We start from the raw sequence: 13,677 nt of genomic DNA, 5'->3' as shown, positions 1-13,677 counted from the left end.
GATAAAGGACCCTGGGGAGAGGGGTTTGGGGATATTGGGGCTGGCTATGCCCTAAACCCCTGTCGTGGGCTGATCCCACAACGTTGGGGTGACCTAATTGTGATTTCCAGTGCCTGAAGGAGCCAAGAGGAACATGGAGAGAGGCTCTGGACAAGGGATGGAGTGCCAGGACACAGGGAATGGCTCCCACTGCCAGAGAGCAGGGCTGGGTGAGATCTTGGGAAGGAATTGTGCCCTGGGGGGTTCTGTGCTTCACTGCCCCATTTATGCAAATAAACTTTGGGATAAAGGGACCTGGGGAGAGGAGTTTGGGATAAAGGGACCCTGGGGAGAGGGGTTTGGGATAAAGGGACCTGGGGAGGAGAGTTTGGGATAAAGGAAACCTGGAGAGAGGAGTTTGGGATAAAGGGACCTGGAGAAGGGATAAAGGGACACTGAGGAGAGGAGTTTGGGATAAAGGGACCCTGGGGAGAAGAGTTTGGGATAAAGGGACCGTGGAGAGAGGGGTTTGGGATAAAAGGACCCTGGGGAGAAGGGTTTGGGATAAAGGGACCCTGGGGAGAGGGATTTGGGATAAAGGGACCCTGGGGAGAGGGATTTGGGATAAAGGACCCTGGGGAGAGGGGTTTGGGGATATTGGTGCTGGCTATGCCCTAAACCCCTGTCCTGGGCTGATCCCACAACGTTGGGGTGACCTAATTGTGATTTCCAGTGCCTGAAGGAGCCAAGAGGAACATGGAGAGAGGCTCTGGACAAGGGATGGAGTGCCAGGACACAGGGAATGGCTCCCACTGCCAGAGAGCAGGGCTGGGTGAGATCTTGGGAAGGAATTGTGCCCTGGGGGGTTCTGTGCTTCACTGCCCCATTTATGCAAATAAACGAGACCCTGTGATATTTGTGCAGCCAAAAATGGGATTTTTGCCACTTGTTATTGACTGGGAGGACAGCAAATGTGTCTGAACTTGCTCTTTAAGGGAATTTTTTTAATTTTGGAGGGGTTTTTAAAATCCTGGCCTGTATTTTCTGGCTCCCACATGTGCACTGGGTCACCATGTATCACAACTGATCCCTTTTGGGCTCTCTTTTAGAGAACTGAGCAACTGAAGCTCTCCCTTTTAATTCATATTACTTACCAGGCAGGGTTTTCACAGCCAAGCTGCTTGAAAATAGTAAATCTGAAAAGAAAAATCCATTTTTAAATCATTAAAAGCATTAAAAGTGACCTTTACCTGCTGCAAACATAATCCATTAATAATGTGTCTTGTACTGGACAGATAATGGGGATCTTCCACCCGGGAATTAAAGGATTGTGCAGACTCAGCTGCTGATTTCCTGAGGAAATGTGTGCTTTTGGGAATCACAGGGGGGACCCCAGGGCTGCTGCCACCTGGATCAGGGCTTCCACCTCGTGCCTCTCCCAGATTTCAAAATATCCACAAATTTCTGTTTGGATAACTCTGAAAACTTGGGATCTTTGAGCAAGGGGTGATGCCACAGCAGCTTTTTGGTTGTGTTTGCCTCAGAATAATCTCTGGAGCTCTGCAACAGGGATTAGGCTCTGTGTGTTCCTGGGACAGATTTAGGGTGGCCTAAATTCAGGTTGCTGGTTGAACTTACCTCTGTTTCAAAGGAAGAAAATTCAACAAGAAATGCAGTATATAATACCACATTTTAATTCAATTTATGTTGAATATACCACATTTTAATTCAATTTATATTGAATATTAAAATATTCAATATTTTTAGCTGTAAGTCAGCATGCAAGGGTTGGACAATCCTTGTGTCTGGTGGGATCCTCTCTGAAAAATCCCAGCTGTTAAATTCACACAGGACAAAAGTGAGCTCCTTGTAACTCTTGCCCAAAGTAGGAACAAGGAGCTGGTCTGGAATTCTCCCTGGTACCAGCCAGAGCTGTTTTCCTGCTGGGAATATCACCCAGATTCCCTGAGATTTTGGTGACCCTAGGATTTTCATTGGGATTTCAGATTTCAAAACCACATTTTGTGCTGCTGGAGTGATCCAGAGGCTGTGACAGCACAGCCAGCACGGAGCTGGTGGCTCGGTGTGCTTGGGGACAGCGAGGGAGGTGTTGGCATTGTCACCCTCATCCATCTCCCCGTGCCTGAGTCACTTCCCAAAGGGAAAGGAGCTTTGGGAGCGTTCCTGAGTCACTTCCCAAAGGGAAAGGAAACGTTGGGAACGTTCCTGAGTCACTTCCCAAAGGGAAAGGAGCATTGGGAGTGTTCCTGAGTCACTTCTGAAAGGGAAAGGAAGAGTTGGGAACGTTCCTGAGTCACTTCTCAAAGGGAAGGAAGAGTTGGGAACATTCCTGAGTCACTTCCCAAAGGGAAGGAAGCATTGGGAACATTTCTGAGTCACTTCCCAAAGGAAAGGAAATGTTGGGAACGTTCCTGAGTCACTTCCCCAAGGGAAGGAAGCGTTGGGAACATTCCTGAGTCACTTCCCCAAGGGAAGGAAGCGTTGGGAACGCTCCCAGTGAAATGTTGGGAATGAAACCTCGCGCAGCTCCGGCCGCGGCTGAGGAGGCTCCGCGGGGCCTGGGAGGTGTCAGCGTGATTGATCACTCAGCTCCTGCAGAACATAAACAGAATAGAGCCTTCTCCATTGAAGAGCCAGCAGGTTTTCCAAGGAGCTGGCCCTGGGAGGGCAGGGCAGCCGGATCAGAGCTGCACTGAGAGCTCGTTCCTGCAGCAGACTTGGGGAAAACAGATTTGGCTGCCTTCCCTCTGCTGGGAATGACCAGAAAATGAGGTGGTGATGGAGCAAAGAGCAGCTGCTCTGAGCAGAAACCTCATTTGCAGGGCTCACAGGGCAGCTGGGGGTGTCCAAGCCTTGGGAGTGACCCCTCAGGGGACAGCTCTCTGCTTGGACAGACCTTCCATGGGGTCTGCGCCGTGTGTGGAGTGCCCATCCCTGGAGGTGTCCAAGGATGTGGCTGGTGACAACGTGGGGATGGGTCACAGCTTGGACTCGATGCTCTTGGAGGGCTTTTCCAACCTAAATTCTGGGAATCTGTGACTTCCCTTGGGACAAGTGGGAATCCTTTAAGGGGTTTTTCCTTGGATGGAGCAGGTACAGCAGGTTGGGCTACCTGTACTCCTCACCTCTGCATTTCAAAGCTGCTCACAAGGTGCATCTGGGCTGCTCAGGGATGCTCCAGCCCATTATTTAGGAAGTATGGAGCAGGGGATGAGTCAGTGAAGTGATTTTCCCAACAATGGATGGGGCAATAAACATCTCCCTGCTCATAAGGCAGCAGCTCTGAAGAGCTACTGCCGGGCTGCTCTGCTGCTGCTGGGCTGCTCTGCACTCAGATTGCAATTAGGTTGTGTATTAAATTAAAAATAAAACCAAAACAGCAGAGCTGAGCTGTGCTGTAACTCACTGAAGGTGAAGTTCACCCCTGTTCTGCAGTGCTGGGTTCTGTAAAACTTCCCCCTGTTTATTTTCATTCTTTTGTCCATGGAGAGTCACGGAGTCACAGCATGGCTTGGGTTGGAAGGGACCTTAAAAATCCCCTCATTTCCCCCTTCCACTGTCCCAGGCTGCCTTGGACACTTCCAGGGATGAGGCATCTGCACCCTGGGCAGAGCCTGAACCTCCATGAGCACCAGGTTTGGACTTCAGAGGCTGCATTCCAGCCAGACTTCTGCTTTGGAAGGCTGTGGGGGTTTGGGATGTTAATTTATCTCCTGGAAGAGGTGGAGGCCCTGTGCAGCCACTGTGCAGTACCCTCAGTACCCAAACACCCCCAACTGCACTCCAGAGGAAGATGAAGAGTTCCTTGAACCCCAAGTGCTTGAGCTGAATTTAAATTCAGCTCTTAGACAGCACAACCGGAGCAGTCCCTACATTTAAAGTTTGTCCCAGGCAGCAGCACCCTTTAAAATGCAGGTCAGCCTTCCTCCAAGTGTGACCTCTCCTCTCAACTCCTGGAGTTTGAACACTGACACTGGAGTTACATTTCCAAGATTTTCTTCAAAGGCCCGAGGATGGGAAGCCGAATTTTTGTTCTGCTCTTTTGAAGGCTGAGTGTCTCATGAAATAACATTACAGCAGGAACTGGGAGCAGAAAAATTAACATGATCAAAGGTGGCAGAGTCTGTTAGATTTGGCAAATGCCTTATTTGATTTGTATCTGCAGCAGTGGTCACACTGCTGTGTCCTCAGAGCCTCTCACATCTGAGAGCTCTGCTTCCCCTGACTTTGTGAGTAATGTACACTCACAGGTTATTGTGAAAAGCCAAATTTAAAAAAACCCAATAAAATCCTCTTGCAGGCTTTAAACCTTTTTTTTTTTTTTAAATAAATGAGTGCTGTCCCAGGTGGGCAGAATGAAGATGAGCCACACTGAGGTCTGACTCAAACAGGTGAAGCCTCCCTGGGTGCTGCCCTTTCCCATGGCCACCAGTGGCCTGCCCTTGCTTTGGCACATCAGTGCCCTCGTCCATCCTCCAGGCTCCCAGACAGATTCCTGCCCTGGAATCTAAAAGGGAATGTTAATTAACACCTGACCATTTGGAATTCATGACTCTGAGATGATTACAGCGATTCTGTGGGACCCTTGAGCCGTCCTGAGGCCAGGCCTGAGCAGCTCCCAGGGCTCTTTGTGCAGCATCAAACCCCAGTGCTCCCAGTGCAGCCCAGTTTGGCACAGTGCTTATAAACACAATTAGTGCAGGAAACCTTTTCCCTTTGTCCAGGAGGTGACTTTTCATTAAATGAGGGGAAGAAAAGGCCCTGAGGAAGCTTTTGTCACGTGGCAAGAGCCAGTTCCACCTCCAGTTCAGGTTGCAGCCTGCTGATGGATAGGGAACTTCATAAATCTTAAATGCTTACAGAGAATAGAAACATTTTGCTCTTTCTCTTGGAAAATGTTCCTTCCCAGTTCGGCAGCAGCTGGTTTTGTTGGGAAGCGTTTGTTGGTGTTTCTCTGTCTCCCTCCATCCCTTTTTTGCCTGAGAGCTTCTCCCAGCTCTGGCTGATTCCCTGGGCACGCCTGGGAGAGCAGCAGCAGGAGGAAAAGGTCACAGGAAAGACGGGAAAGATGTGAGAGAAAAGAGGAGTGAGTGGAGGAGACAGGAGGAGGTTTTGCTGTCTTGCACAAGGAATAACGTGAGCCACCTGAGGCAGAGCAGGGAGCCTGAAACAGAAGGGAAACGTGGTGGGAGAGGGAAAAGGAAAGGGAGAGGGAGACGTGGAGCAAGAAAAAGAGTAAGGAGGTAAAGGGTGTTTGGAAGAAAGATGGAGGAGAATGGAGGCTTTCCATGGTCAGCTCTGTGATGTTCTCTCAGCTGGGAGTGAGGGATCCCCTCCTGGAACTCTCATCCCTCAGTTGGGATTGAGGGATCCCCTCCTGGCGCTCTCACCCCCCAGTAGAATGAGGGATCCCCTCCTGGGACTCTCATCCCACAGCTGGGAATGAGGGATCTCTTCCTGGAGTTCTCTTCTCTCAGTTGGGATTGAGGGATCCCCTTCTGGAGCTCTCACCCCTCAGTAGAATGAAGGATCTCCTTCCTGGGGCTCTCATCCCATAGCTGGGAATGAGGGATCCCCTGAAACAGAAGGGAAACGTGGTGGAAGAGGGGAAAGGAAAGGGAGAGGGAGACGTGGAGCAAGAAAAAGAGTAAGGAGGTAAAGGGTGTTTGGAAGAAAGATGGAGGAGAATGGAGGCTTTCCATGGTCAGCTCTGTGATGTTCTCTCAGCTGGGAGTGAGGGATCCCCTCCTGGAACTTTCATCCCTCAGCAGAATGAGGGATCCCCTCCTGGGGTTCTCCTCTCTCAGTTGGGAATGAGGGATCCCCTTCCTGAGTTCTCATCCCTCAGTAGAATGAGGGATCCCCTTCTGGGGCTCTCATCCCACAGCTGGAAATGAGGGATCCCCTTCTGGAGCTTTCATCCCTCAGTAGACTGAGGGATCTCCTTCCTGGAGTTCTCTTCTCTCAGGTGGGAATGAGGGATCCCCTCCTGGGGCTCTCATCCCACAGCTGGGAATGAGGGATCCCTTCCTGGAGTTCTCTTCTCTCAGTTGGGATTGAAGGATCTCCTTCCTGGGGCTCTCATCCATCAGCTGGGATTGAGGGATCCCCTCCTGGGGCTCTCACCCCTCAGTAGACTGAGGGATCCCCTTCCTGGAGTTTCCTTCTCTCAGTTGGGAATGAAGGATCCCTTCCTGGGGCTCTCACCCCTCAGTAGAACGAAGGATCTCCTTCCTGGGGCTCTCATCCATCAGCTGGGATTGAGGGATCCCCTCCTGGGGCTCTCATCCCACAGCTGGGAATGAGGGATCCCCTCCCAGGGCTCTCACCCCTCAGTAGAATGAAGGATCTCCTTCCTGGGGCTCTCATCCCTCAACAGAATGAGGGATCCCCTCCTGGGACTCTCATCCCTCAGTTGGGATTGAGGGTTCCCTTCTTGGTGAAGTCAGCAGCCATGGAGTCATGGAATGGTTTGGGATCATCATGGAATGGTTTGGGATCAATGAATGTAATTGACCATTGGAATCATGGAATGGTTTGGGATCATGGAAGAGTTTGGGATCATCATGGAATCGTTTGGGATCAATGAATGTAATTGGCCATTGGAATCATGGAATGGTTTGGGATCAATGAATGCTTTGGGATCATCATGTAATGGTTTGGGATCATCATGGAATGGTTTGGGATCATCATGGAATGGTTTGGGATCAATGAATGGTTTGGAATCATGGAATGGTTGGGGATCATCATGGAATGGTTTGGGATCATGGAATGGTTTGGGTGGGAAGGGACATTAAAGATTTGTCCCACCCCTGCCATGGCAGGGACACTTCCACTGTCCCAGGCTGCTCCAAGCCCTGTCCATCCTGGCCTTGGACACTTCCAGGGATCGAGGGGCAGCCACAGCTTCTCTGGGAAATCCATTCCAGCCCCTCCTCACCCTCACCGGGAGGAATTTCATCCCAATATCCCATCTATCCGTGCCCTCCTTGGGCTTTAAGGCCATTACCCCTTGTCCTGTCACTCCAGGCCCTTGTAAAAGGGCAAAAATTTGCAAATTTCCAGGTCCTGCATCAAACCAACACAGCTCAGGGAGGGAAAATAAATGGGAATTTGGATGAGCTGGAGCTGTTGGAGCCAAGGACGAAGCTCCCTGGGCTGTGGCAGGCAGAGCATCATCCTAAATGAGCATTATTTACTCATTATTTACTCCCTGCACACAAACCTCCCACCCTGTTAACCCTGGGAGAGCCTGGGAAGGGCAGGAGCACTCTGGAAATTCCAGTGGTGAGGAGGAGGCACTGAATGGGCCAGGAAAGCTGAGGCAGGGTTATCCCACCTCTCTTGGATCCTGGCATTGCTGCAGAGGGAGAACCGAGGGTGGCAAATGAAGGAATTCATTCCTGCCCCCACCCCTGCATGGAGGTGAAGTCAGCAGCCATGGAGTCATGGAATGGTTTGGGATCATCATGGAATGGTTTGGGATCAATGAATGTAATTGACCATTGGAATCATGGAATGGTTTGGGATCATGGAAGAGTTTGGGATCATCATGGAATGGTTTGGGATCAATGAATGCTTTGGGATCATCATGGAATCGTTTGGGATCAATGAATGTAATTGGCCATTGGAATCATGGAATGGTTTGGGATCAATGAATGCTTTGGGATCATCATGTAATGGTTTGGGTTCATCATGGAATGGTTTGGGATCATCATGGAATGGTTTGGGATCAATGAATGGTTTGGAATCATGGAATGGTTGGGGATCATCATGGAATGGTTTGGGATCATGGAATGGTTTGGGTGGGAAGGGACATTAAAGATTTGTCCCATCCCTGCCATGGCAGGGACACTTCCACTGTCCCAGGCTGCTCCAAGCCCTGTCCATCCTGGCCTTGGACACTTCCAGGGATCGAGGGGCAGCCACAGCTTCTCTGGGAAATCCATTCCAGCCCCTCCTCACCCTCACAGGGAGGAATTTCATCCCAATATCCCATCTATCCGTGCCCTCCTTCAGCTTTAAGGCCATTCCCCCTTGTCCTGTCACTCCAGGCCCTTGTAAAAGGGCAAAATTTCCAAATTTCCAGGTCCTGCATCAAACCAACACAGCTCAGTGAGGGAAAATAAATGGGAATTTGGATGAGCTGGAGCTGTTGGAGCCACCAGTGCTTGGAGACCAACCTGACAGACCCTGCACTGTTCAGTGACAGGGTTTTGTCCTACCCTTGCACCTGAACCAGCTCCAAGGTGAAGCTGCATTGGTGGCACCTAAAAAGCCAAATTTGCACAAAAATATTTGGTAGGAATAGAGCAAGGTTCTGTCAGGAAAATGTCAGGGTACTTAACTCACCATGAGCTCGTTCTTTGCCTCCCCTGTTTGTCCATCTCTGTAAGCCCAAGCAGGATTTCTGACTTAGGACTCTAAAAAAGAACTCCTTACAGTAATGCTGGTAGATCATATGTTAGATTTTTTTTTCCCCCTTCTGACAAAACAGCCTCTGGCAAATTTTCCACTCCAATCTAAAAATTGTGTGTTGCTTCCCGGAGCCGAGCCCTTCTCCTGCTGCACCACAGAACGATGACAGACGAACATAATTAGCAAAGTGAGTAGAAACCCCATCTGATGTTGTGGCATTTCACACCCTATTTACAGAGGAATTAACACCTTCACTGTCACGCTGGGGACATCGCCTTTCGATCTGCTCAGGAGGATTTTCCTTGAGGAGAAAATTGATTTAATCACGTACCAATCTGTCTCCATGAGGGGTCTGTGGGGCTCTGTTGGTCTTTCCCCTTGGGTCTCACAGCTCCTGCACAGAAATAGACCCCAGCTCGAAAATTTTCTTTATTTTCTTACTAATTTGGCTCAGCCTTTGTATTCGTTGCCCAAATTCCTGGCTGTGACTCAGAACTGAGCTCCCACCTCTCCGGGGACTGTTATTTGTGTGGATAAAGCTGGTCCAGCTCTCATTAGCAAGGCTCCATCTCCAGCCTGGATCCTTCAGGAGAGGGGTTTGGATCCTTTCCCTGTGCAACACAGCAATGGGAAGGCCCAAAGTTGAGCAGAGGAGTGAAAAAGAGCTGCTTGCTTTATTGTCAGATCCTGTTGATCAGAGCTTGGCTCTGCTCTGCTCTGCTTGGCCTTAAAGCTGCTAAAGTGGAACAAAAACGTGGAATGAGGGATAACAGCTGGTTCCACGAGGCTGAGCCCAGTGGGGTTTGTGCTGGGGATCTTTCATTTTCATGGTGAGGCAAGAACGTGAATAGATCACCCACAGATTTATGTTTCATCTGTAAAGAGTATTTGGGGTGGGAACAATCTGGAAACCTCTTTGTGTGTTTGGTGCTTGCATCGCCATAACAGATCTGCTCTCTGAAGGAATCCACTCTGGAAGAGGAGCTGGATGAATGTATGCATGAGCAGAGGCTGCGTGCCTGCATGAAAATGGGAAAGATCCATCTTTTATGCAAAGTGGGAGAAGATAAACTGTGCTTTTTGTGGCTCACGTGGAGGAGCACTAAGGAAACTCGACCAAACCCAGTCCCAAAGGTTTGGGAGAAAACCCAATCCTAAAGGTTTGGGAGAAAACCCAATTCCAAAGGTTTGGGAGAAAACCCAGTCCCAAAGGTTTGGGAGAAAACCCAATCTCAAAGACTGGGGAGAAAACCCAATCCCAAAGGTTTGGGAGAAAACCCAATCTCAAAGATTGGGGAGAAAACCCAATCCCAAAGGTTTGGGAGGAAACCCAATTCCAAAGGTTTGGGAAGAAACCCAATCCTAAAGGTTTGGGAGAAAAGCCAATCCCAAAGGTTTGGGAGCAAACCCAGTTCCTGAAGGGCTGGGGAGAAAACCCAATCCCAAAGGTTTGGGAGGAAACCCAATCCCAAAGGTTTGGGAAGAAACCCAGTCCTAAAGGTTTGGGAGAAAAGCCAATTCCAAAGGTTTGGGAGCAAACCCAGTTCCTGAAGGGCAGACTCAGAAGGAATTTCTTTTAGGGCATCATTACTGCCTCATAAGAGACACTTTCAATTCTTCAGCTGGATTTTCTTGTGATTTCCCCTGCCATAAGCCCAGGCTTTCCTTCTCCCATTTATATTTGCTCAAATCTCTGTTTTTCCATGCCTTTCTCCCCACCCTGTGCCCGTCCCCTCCCTCCCCAAGGACTCCAGTTCCCAGGAGGGGTTTTGCAGCAGGCTCTGTGTCAGACACTGCAGAGGAGCGAGTTAAAACCACGACTAAAACTTCCTTGGAAGAAGAGGATGGAGAAGTAAGGAAATGGGATTCAGCAGCTCTCCTAAAATCACCTGCCAGGCTGCTCCCTTGGCTGGGAGCCCTTTTCCAGCCCAGCTCCCTCCCCTTCCTGGGCAGCAGAGGAAGATTCTGTTTGACAGGGCTGATCCTCGGAGTTAAAACTTTATTCCTCCATCAGCACATTAATGAAAAGAGAAATGTAGCTCGGGGAGGAAGGCTTATGAAACGAAAATCAAACTAAATCTATCAATTCCCCATCCTGAATAAATGAATCTATTAAGGTGGGGTGAGATGCCTGGCAGATAAGGGGTGTTCCACATAACACCAGGCAGGAAAAGCCAGGCAGCCCTGTGCAAACCCGGCGCTGAGCGCTGGGATTGTCTCCTGTGTGCTGTGAGCTTTTCCACCTGAGCCACAATTCTCCAGTTGCTGCCTGCGAGGAGAATGTTCCTTGGCTGGCTTCGGGTTAGGGAAAGTTAATGGGAAGAAATGCCAATAGATGGCGCTTGGGAATTCTTGGAGGAGGGAAGAGGTTGGGTGGGAGCGATGGACACTCGTCCTTGTGTGCTGTAAACTCTCCTGGTGAGCTCCTGGATTTGCTCTTCCCAGGAAGCCCAAGGAAATGTGGGTGCTCCTCCTGGTATCCCTGGCCATCCTCTCCTCTCTTTTTGCTCCCCAGTGGCTCTCAGTTTGGATTTTCAGGCAGACAAACCCTTTGAGATGAGATCAGCGGGGCTGGCGGAGCCGGGTGGCCGAGGAGCTGGCCCGGGTACATGGTGGGTAAATCACAGCTCTACCTGCACTGACAGCAGTGATTTATCTCAGCCTGGAAAAAGCTGCTGCTTCCCATCCTGGGCTCTGAGGGTCATTCATCACTTTTTGTTATTTTTATAACAGAAGGGAGAGTGCTGGTTCCCTCCCCCCATCGCCTCCAGCCGCTCCCCGGGGACAAATTAGCAGCTCTGGAAATGGATGAGCTCAGGGGCTGTTTTATTTCTGTTTTCAATCGTGCAACCAAAGCCCTGGGACCTGCAGGGGCAGATGGAGCAAGGCTCTGGAACTCTGCCACCAGGAGGATGTGGCCTTTGGGTCCTGCTGCTGAGGTGGCAGGTGGTGACATCCCAAGGGCTCGTGGTGGCTCCCCAGCATCCAGAGAGCCTGCCAAGGACTGTGATCTGGGCTGGGCAGGATCTGGGGGTTCTCTGGAGATCTCACTGCTAGAAACACGAGCTGTCTCTGCTCCTGAAGCCTCCTGATCTCTGCTCTCTGATCCTGTGCCAGCCTCAGTCATTCTGGGGCCGTAGGAACACTCAGCTCTGTTTCCTCGGGATGCTGAGCTCTGCACGAGCACGGGGCTCTACATCCAGCCACAAACAGGTGCAGGTTTTATCCCTGCTGCTTTGCTGGGATAGATAAATGTACATTAAAAAAACCCCAAAACATATATATACACATACACATTGTATATGTATATATATAATATATTACATATTTATATATAATGTATATATATGTATATTCCATAAATAATTTTTGAGAGAGATCTGCTGAACTCTCATATGCCCAGAGAAGCTGTGGCTGCCCCATCTCTGGAGATGTCCAAGGCCAGCTTGGACAGGGCTTGGAGCACCCTGGGATAGTGAAAGGTGTCCCTGCCCATGGCAGGGCTGGAATGATCTTAAAATTTAAGGTCCCTTCCCATCCAGACCATTCCGTGATGATTTTGTGATCTATTTCCAGCCCATCCTGGATCTGCTATTGTCCTCCTGCTGTGTTTTTTAGGGGTTTTTTTAGGCTTTAGGGTTTTTTTTCCTTCATGTCTGATTCCTCTGGGCACTGAGGAGCTGTAGGCAGGCAGCAGGAGAGGGAAGATTGGATACAGGGTCCTTGGGGAGGATACAGGTGCTCCACGATCCCTTTCTCACTGAGGGGACATTGCTTCAATGACTCTGCCAATCACTGTCCCTCACCTGTCTGTCACTTGTTGTGCAGCCAGGGAATTCATCTCACAGAGTGGCCAAAAGTGGCAGATTTTTATGTCTGGAAGGGGCCATTTTGCATAATTCTGGGCACCAGGGAACAGAGCCTGTGAGGAGGCATCCACAGCCCCATTTCCATGGAAATTTCCCAGCAGGCAGGGGACATGGATGTATTCACTTCCCAGGGCATTGCAGATGGGCAGATTTGCCTTGTAGAGCTGGAAATTGCTTTTGTGTCTCACACATCAGCGTGCTGAGCCTGCTCAGAGGAAGGGCATTGAGGAGAAAGGGATGGGGATGTCTCCCTCTCCTCTCCTCTCCTCTCCTCTCCTCTCCTCTCCTCTCCTCTCCTCTCCTCTCCTCTCCTCTCCCTTCCCCCCCTTCAGGGGAAGCTTTTGGAGCTGCAGATTGTGACGGAGATCACAGAAGAGAATGACTTCATTACCTGAAGCTGTAATTAATTAACCACCAATATGCAAATGGACCAAACTTATAAAAGTGTGAAACCTGTGACCCATTGTCCATTTTTTCGGTGCAGCCCCTGTGGGGCTTTGTCTGCCCAAAATGCCCCTGAAGGCCCTTCAATAAATAGAGCTGCTTTTTATTCCCTCAATTTTGTCTGGCCTCTGTTTTTAGGTAGCCCCAAAAGGCATCTCTGCCATGGCAGGGCTGCAGCTGCAGGCAGATGTTGGGGTGGGAGCTGTTGCTCTCTGCTGGTCCTGGCCCCTGCTTGGTGGAGGCTGGAGAGGCTGTGGGGGTCATCTCTGCTGGACCTGCCTTGCAGGATAGATTTGTATTCTCATTTTGGCTTTTGTTGGATTTTTTTTTCCCCTTTTCTTCCCTCCTCCTGTTGACTGCACAATGCATAACCTCGGCTGTGACAGGCTGGTGATTATTTATTGTCGTTTGCAATGACTCGGGGACAAGCACAGACCATGTACAGCCATTAAAGGCTTTTTTGGAAAACCCAGGAGGGGCCAGGCCCTCTCAGGAAGCAAAGTGGCCCCGTTCCCTTGGCTGCAGGGAGCAGCAGGGCCTCGTGCTCACCATGGCCATGGTTCAGGGCTCCTCTACAGCCTCCCTAATTGACTCATTTGTCTCTCCAAATACCCACCAGCTTCACTGAAGATTTGTGGGTTCTCTTCATTATTAGTATCATTAATTTTTATTTAGATAGAATTGATGGCCTCGTCCATGGAAGCTGATCTGAAGTTGTGTCTGGAAAATGCACTGAGGGGCTGGTGGGGATGGAGAGCTCAGGGGTTGGGGTCCTGGGGGTGACCTGGGCCACAGCCAGAGCCACAGGGCCACATTTCCTTGAGAAAGGTTCTTGTGCAACCTGGAAGTGACAGAAGAGTTTCTGGGTGGGATTTAGGCCACCTAAATATTGCTCCAAGAGATACAAGTCTTCCTGACTGTCAGTTTACTGTTGTCCTATCCTTTT

This window comes from Pyrgilauda ruficollis, unplaced genomic scaffold, assembly GCF_017590135.1.
Source record: "Pyrgilauda ruficollis isolate IOZ18807 unplaced genomic scaffold, ASM1759013v1 scaffold48, whole genome shotgun sequence".
Lineage (NCBI taxonomy): Eukaryota > Metazoa > Chordata > Aves > Passeriformes > Passeridae > Pyrgilauda > Pyrgilauda ruficollis.
This window is presented reverse-complemented; position numbering follows the sequence as displayed.